Genomic DNA, 7,497 nt, shown 5'->3' on the forward strand with positions numbered 1-7,497 from the left:
AAGGAGCGAACGCTGTGTCAAATTACACAGAGGGTTCAAACAGTCATGTTGATGGATCGATACACCTCTTAATCTCCTGCAACCACCATCTGAAACCCATCCTTGCCGCTGTGATGGAAAATCTCTGTGGTTGCGGACATGGTGGGATGCAGATTTAAGAAATGCCTGGGACTGTATTCCCTTTGCCTCAGAAGCAGAATGTCAGTGGGAAACATTCACATTCAACCATAAAATAATCAGAGGGTGTTCACTACATCCACTGTTATCAGCTATTATGGCATGCCATTACATTATAATGGTTTTTTGATGAATGCATTGCACCAGCATTTACACAAAGCCTGGTTTTAGATTTCCTATTGATGAAATCATAAATCTGAAAAAATAATGGCTTTTATCTTCTGGGCTTGAACCGGATATGTTTTCCTCTTTCTCTCCTGCATGGGCCAATATTATCATAAGCAATATTCAAGTTTTTTTATATTTCATATATTCCCATCTTAAATAGTATTTTTTCCTTCAACCTCTGTGTTGAGTAGTGAGTCAACTCCGAGTAATATGTGGGCTGATTGATACCACCAATGGTACTGTGAACATGAGCATCGCTCGGCCATTCATCCTCATCCTGTCTTCTACTTTTCCATCATACATACGTAACTTGAATGCTACTTGTATTGGAACAGTGTTGCAATAACTCCATTCTTCAGCCTCGATGGTCTGTTTGGTAATCAATACCCTGTCAGCATTTTCCGACTATAATGAATAAATTCCTCCTGTCAGTAAATTAAAACTATGTAAAAGTGAGAGGCAAGTCAGCGGATACCTTGTTGTCCAGCATAACCAATCAGAATACCTTTGGTTTCACTAAAGAGGAATCTTCTTGAAATTGGTTATTCTCATAGCAGATCATTTTGGAAAATTGGCTTTTTATCTGCATTTTAATCTGCTGAAAATACACAGTTATAACCCATTGTGATACATGTTCAAGATTTTTCTCATTCAGGAATGTACAGTAATTCAAAATACCAACCATTCCTAAAATTGAAAATAATGTGTTGTACCACACCTGGATCACACCAAAAAAAGTCACTGGTCTATTGCTTATATGAATTTCCCCAAAATTTAATAAAAAACGTTTTTTTTCCGGATAACCTGCTAGAAATCAGTGAAAAAAAGAAAAAAAGAAACGTGACCAAATCATAAAAGCAGATTTAAAGCAAGCAGATTTCAATTGTGACTCAAATGTTTGCTCAACAACAGTCAATATGTTACATAAAACTATCTTACAAATTGTTATTATTTTACTGATGACTGAACAAATCCATCCCTCCGTCCTTTTAAATCCTAGTGATATACTTCATCATCCAGATGTTTCTGACTGAGTGCATGATCATAGGTCAGTCAACCGAAAGTCTCCAAAAAGGACTTTTTGGCAGCAACTGTGCAGATGGTTACTATAAAACCTGAGCTGCATTTTCCCACAATAAAGCAAGTTGTGGACTACAAATCATACACACACGTAAACGCACTCATGCAGTGTATCACTAACACCATTTGTTTGATTATATGCGTGGTGTGTTGACTCGTCGGTTATCAGGTTGAAACAAATCAAAAATCCAAGGACGGCAGATTTTTTTTTGTTGTTGACATGAACCATACAGTAGCCTACACACTGAAAAAGCACACTAATGAATTGAAAGCCTTTTGTCCTTTAGGCTGCAGCCTTTCCACAAACTCTAAATGAGGTCTCGAGAGATGACTTCAAACAGAAAATACTGCAGCTTACAGGTTGGCTTAAAGGACAGCGGGGCTACGAAGGATGGGAGAAAGATTAGAGGATAGATAGATAGATAGATAGATAGATAGATAGATAGATAGATAGATAGATAGATAGATAGATAGATAGATAGATAGATAGATAGATAGATAGATAGATATGGAGGTTAATAAGTGGATAGAGGAGATAGAGGCAGAGAACTGTACAGGTAACTCATAGATGGACTGATCTGGTTGAAATCATCACGTGACAGTGCATATTGTGAGGCTGATAGCTCGGTAGACAGGTGTGAACCGTGAGAGAAATGTTGTTTGTGTAGAAGCTTCTACACACCTTGTTGTCTGCTGCATAAAGTCAGAGCGAGCAGAGCACAATCCTCACAAGTCAAATGAGGAATACGTGTGGACCACTTTTTATTTTCTCCCCCGCCCCCCTTTGTCATCCCCAGCCACTTTTCTTTAGCCACTTTGTTCCCTTTCTTAGTTCAGCAACCTCCTTTAGTTTCTCTCTGGGGTGCAGTGGTATACACTAGATTTTCTGGGATATTTTCTTTTCCTTCTGCTGCTCTCCTCCTTTATCAAATGGCACAAGCTCACATAAAACAAGTTAATGAGGCCAGTGTGTGGGGGGGGGGAGGGGGGGGGGAACTGTGATATACTCTCTGTTGTGGCTTTGACAAGCACTTCATCACTTTTAATATGTTTATAATATTCAAATTGTAAATTTAAATCCTCTGCTTCCACTTCTCTACTGGTCTACCACCAAAGCAACGCTCTACAGCCCATACATCAACAGCAGCATCTTTCAATATTTGAGCTCACTGTGCTATCAGTTATTTCAAATGCACACTTATATTAGTATAAAAGCATCAGCCTTGATTCAACATAGGCCTGCAGTCAAAATTCTGGCATGGAATGGAGAAGGTACAAAGGATGATACTTCTGGACTGTTTAATGCATAATTAACAAGTGAATAACTGGAAAAGCTCAAGCTGGATGCTGCTTCACGGAATCAGGCAGGGAAGGGGAGGAACATGTGAACGCCTTGCTTTGCTTTTACTTCAGAGAGGACTCATTACTGACATTGTCAACATCACTGTCTGGAGAACTTCTTAATGGGACCAAAATCACTAGGCTACACTAAGTGGATCATGTTGTAGCCTAATTATAGAATTACTCACTTTGATGAGGAGCTTTAGCATACATGTAGTGTTTTACATATCCAGGTCACTTAGGAGTGAATTACAACACTCATATAGTAGGCTATAATGAAACGCAAAAGCCTGAAGATTATAGAAATATTAAAAAAAAAAAAGAAGAAGTTTGTTACAATCACTCCGCTGATATAGGCTACGTTTTCATTAGGTGCAGACATACAGGGATTTGTTAACACTCACAGTTTCAACAAGTCAATGTCCCTACGTATTACAGACTGTATCTCGCTTAACTTTATGGTGGCACGAGGAACAGAAGGACACTTCTCAGTTTGGAGCTTTTCAGTGCAGCTGTTTAACGCGCGTTGGCCGCACAGCGCGCATCATCATCATCATCATCATTAGAAGCAGCAGCAGCGCGGCAGAAAACATCTCTTTTATCTCTCTGTGGAGATGCTCACACTGCGTTCTACCGCCAGCGGAAATTAAATCGAGTTGTAAATGCGAAAATGAATTCCCTATGCTTTGTTGATTGTTTATACAGTGTGCCTTACCTTAAGTTCTCGAGGCTTGAAGAAAGTGTGGGTGCGAGTGTTTGCAGCCCCCTATCCAAAATGGAAACTCTGATCCTACTTGGTAGACTCGAGGAAGAAGAAGAACAAACACAAATAACGTGTGTTTGTTGATGTGCAAAGAGCGCCAGAGAGGTGAACTAACAGCAGCTCCTGCTCTGGCACGACTGTCTGTTCTTGGGTGAGAATTAGTTTGCTTGCTTCTGCCTGCCGCCCTCCCTCCCTCCCACTCTCACTCACTCTCACTCACTCTCACTCATTGTCTCCCACCCATGAGAAATAAATAATCTCTCCCTCTCTCTCTCTCTCTCTCTCTCTCTCTCTCTCTCTCCCTTTATTTCTCTGTCTTTCTGTCTCTCTCTCTCTCTCTCTGTCTTTCTCTGTCTTTCTGTCTGTTTGTCTCTCTCTCTCTCTCTCTCTCTCCCTCTCTCTCTGTCTAGCAGGTGGGCATATTTGAATAATGAGTGAGATCATTATTATAAGGCTGGTGGAGGCCCAAATGTGTGTCCTCCACTCTTTCTCCCAAACCCTGTATGCTTTTTATGTCAAGACAAAACTGTATGTCTGTGGGACTGTCGGAGGAGGTCTTCTGGCTGTGCAGGCATGCAGATTGGTAGTGGTCTGGATTAAACCATGGGATTATACCTCAACATTCATTATTTCATTTCACATACTGGAAGCACACTAGTGGACAATGACATCAGTATTTGCCAGGGCAAACAAACAGACAGATTTATGTGGGTATGAATGGATAGAAATACAAGAAAAATCAGAAAACTAGGGATAGGAAACCTTTCACCTCTTGGATTGATGCACTTGAATCTAATGCTTCATATAAAATCAATCAGATTAGCGTGTGGGGCAGAATGGGTCACTGGGATGAGATATTTTCTGGGAAAATGTGTGTGCTTATGGATATGCAATGTGTCTGCATGCAGTCTTGTGTGTATGTGTGTGTGTGTGTATGTGTGTGTGTGTGTGTGTGTGTAGAAGCTACACACACAGCAAAGTCAGTGCATGTGTGCCTGGATACTGACAGATGGCTGCTGTAATGACGCAGGAACTAACTACTGGGTTTCTACGTGTCTGTGAGGTTGCCTATGCACATGCTTGCTAGTGGATTGTGTATGTGTGTGTGTGTGTGTGTGTGCGTGAGAGAGAGAGAACGAGAGAGAGAGAGAGAGAGAGAGAGAAAGAGCATGTGTGAGGGTGAGAGAAAAATAGAGATGCCTTTTTGTCCAGGTGCTGCTTACAGTCTTTTCCACAGAAATTCATAAGAGACCTTGAGTCTGCTGTGGTTTTGAATTTGCTGTAAAATACAGTGCAAAAGTATGTGCGTGTGTGTGTGTGTGTTTGTGTGTTTGTGTGTGTGTGTGTGTGTGTGTGTGTGACACTAGGAAACTAGGAATAATAAAAAATATAAGCATAAAGTCTCATCAGTGATGGTGTCTAGTGAATCTGCACTGGCGACACCCACCATTATGTTTAGGCACATTTTAATCACAGGATGTACTTGGTAAACTTAAGCTTATCATGCATATCATCTACGTACAGGTGGTGGGGTGGGGGCCACAATTACAGTTGGATTAACAAGGACAAATATAGTCTCCAAATATACACTATATATAAGCTTTACAAGTATTAGCAGGGCCAGGGCTGTTGTATTGGGTTGTATTATATTGTCAGGTCCCTGTACTTGTCTCTGCCTGCTGAGTATTTGACAGTGCTTGAAGGAGTATTCACATATTTTACTTCAGTAAAAAACAAATTTACACAAATTTGTATATACTTTTGTAACATTTTATATGTTTACCTTCAACAGTTATGTAATTGGAATGAGCCCAGTTTTCATTGTAAGAGGTCACAGGCCAAAACTTTGCATGCTTTTTATGTAGAATAATAATCTAAAAAGTAACCACAGCTGTCAGTTAAATGTAGTGGAGGAGATATGGAGTAATATTGCATAAGTACTAAGTAGCAGAACATGGAAATACTCAGGTAAAGTACGACAAAACCGCACAGTACTTGAGTAAATGTAATTAGTTACTTTCAAACACTATTTGAATGATCAACTAACATGCATGGTCATTAAGCAATGCACATTGTTGATGACGCTCATGATAGTGAGCCTTGACCTGGTCAGATCAGACATGGCCAACAGAGCATCAGTGCAGAATTCCTAGTCTCGCTTTGCCAGACCCACCTCCACACGCTGTGGAGCGGCGGAGGGTTAGGCTATTCCACACGGCATTTTGGAAAGGGAGGAAAACGAGCTCTGGTTTATTGGCATTTCTTTAAACCAATCACAAACGTCATAGGCGGCACTAAGCTCCACACGGAGCCGCTATAAAATAGCGCGTTAGAAAACACAGTCTGGACAGATATTCTATTTAGCTGCCTCAATTTACCCTGCACAGATCTTAGGAGGACTTTACCATAGTCCTCATAAATCCACCGGAGTTTAACTTCCAACATAAAGAAAGCACAATGGAAATGGACATATGTGTATCCGGGGGAATTACCTGCAATAAGGATATAGATTACAGAATTCCTAACTGGCAGACACATAAGTGTCAGATGACCATTATGTTTCATTCTGACTCACCATCATGATTCACTGTATTTGTAATGAAAAGCACTGACCTTGACCTCCATGAGTGCATCAAAACTAAGCCAAAAAACACACTCGCTGTTAAAGGCGATCTCTGCTGGTTTCCTAGCGAGACATAGAGGGAGAAGAGGTCAAATAAATTGTGCTATTAAGCAAAGCAGAGAGCACTGCTGTTGGGATAAAAGTAGAATGCATCGTGGCTTTGAGGACTCAGAGCAAACATCCCTGTGCCAAATGTGCCATTTGGAGCCGGCAGGCTTCAAGGCCGGCAGCCATTCAGAAGGAGAGCTAGGAGCCCTGGCTCTCCTTCATTTAGTTTCTCCCATTCTGCTTTCCTTTTCTCTTTCTCTTTCAACTCACACTGTTTTATCTTCATTCCTTTGCTTTATCTGCTGTCCATTTCTGTCACACCAGGCCTCAACTCCGAGACTATGCTTGTGCCTGTGTGTGTGCACGTTTCTAAGTGGAGAAATATATCAGCTATTATAATTCTCACAGACATGAATAGAGATTTAAAAATCAATTGATGCATTTACTGTCACCCTGACTCGAGCACACTTTTCTATGTGTGTGTGTGTGTGTGTGTGTGTGTGTGTGTGTGTGTGTGTGCTCATCTTTAGCTGCCGTGGCACCCACTCAGTTGTCTTAAATCTCTGATTAAAATGCTTATAATTGTGCGAATATACAGTAATGGTTTGGTACATGGATTTACATGCAAATTTTCTCCTTAGAGGCTTAATTTAGAATAAATCCCTAACAGCCTGCAATCTAGCCTTCTCGCCTATATTTCAAATTTGGCATCAACTAATATAATGCTATTAGGGCTGTGACCATCGACTGCTCGCATTCCCTTTCCACGTTGTTGCACAAACATGTACGGGAATGCATGCACGCACACACACACACACACACACAAATACACTTACTCACCATTTGTTTTGCTGGATTGTCTCCCATTTCCTTTTGTCGGAAGCTTACCCTCCCTTTCTCCCTCTGCCATTCTGCTCGCCCCCTATCCTTTTTCCGCGCCTGCCCTCTTCTACCTCCCTCTGTCATCAGCATCCCTCACTCAGTCACTCTCAATCTCTGTTTTACACATCTCTGCTTTAACTTCTTCCTCTTTTTCTCTCATTTTTGTCATCGATCTGTCTCATATTACATCTTTTTACAGCTTCTTCTTATCTTTTTTTTTGGCCCTCCACAGGTCCTCCTCGTTGGGCTGCATGCCAGTGTGGGTCAGCAGCAGGTTGTAATTACTTCACTCCTCCTCTGGCAGCTATTAGTGAAGAAAGGAAGGGAGAGAATCAAGAGACAAAAAGAGAAATAGAATAAAGAAAAACAGAAAGATTATTTATTTTCACTATAATGGCTAAACCAAACCCTCTGA

The 7,497-nt window shown here is 41.0% G+C and overlaps 1 protein-coding gene across 2 annotated transcripts in view; it reads right to left on the bottom strand.

The window, feature by feature from the left end:
- The window catches only part of camkvl (CaM kinase-like vesicle-associated, like), a 34,275-nt gene extending 30,545 nt beyond the window's left edge, over positions 1–3,730 (bottom strand). For both annotated transcript variants that reach the window (XM_034876731.1, XM_034876730.1), the window contains exon 1: positions 3,482–3,730. The gene's annotated coding sequence lies outside the window, so the exon portion shown is untranslated. The remainder of the gene's footprint in view (positions 1–3,481) is intronic.
- Positions 3,731–7,497: the final 3,767 nt, after the last annotated feature.

The sequence above is a fragment of the Etheostoma cragini genome, chromosome 7, assembly GCF_013103735.1.
Source record: "Etheostoma cragini isolate CJK2018 chromosome 7, CSU_Ecrag_1.0, whole genome shotgun sequence".
Lineage (NCBI taxonomy): Eukaryota > Metazoa > Chordata > Actinopteri > Perciformes > Percidae > Etheostoma > Etheostoma cragini.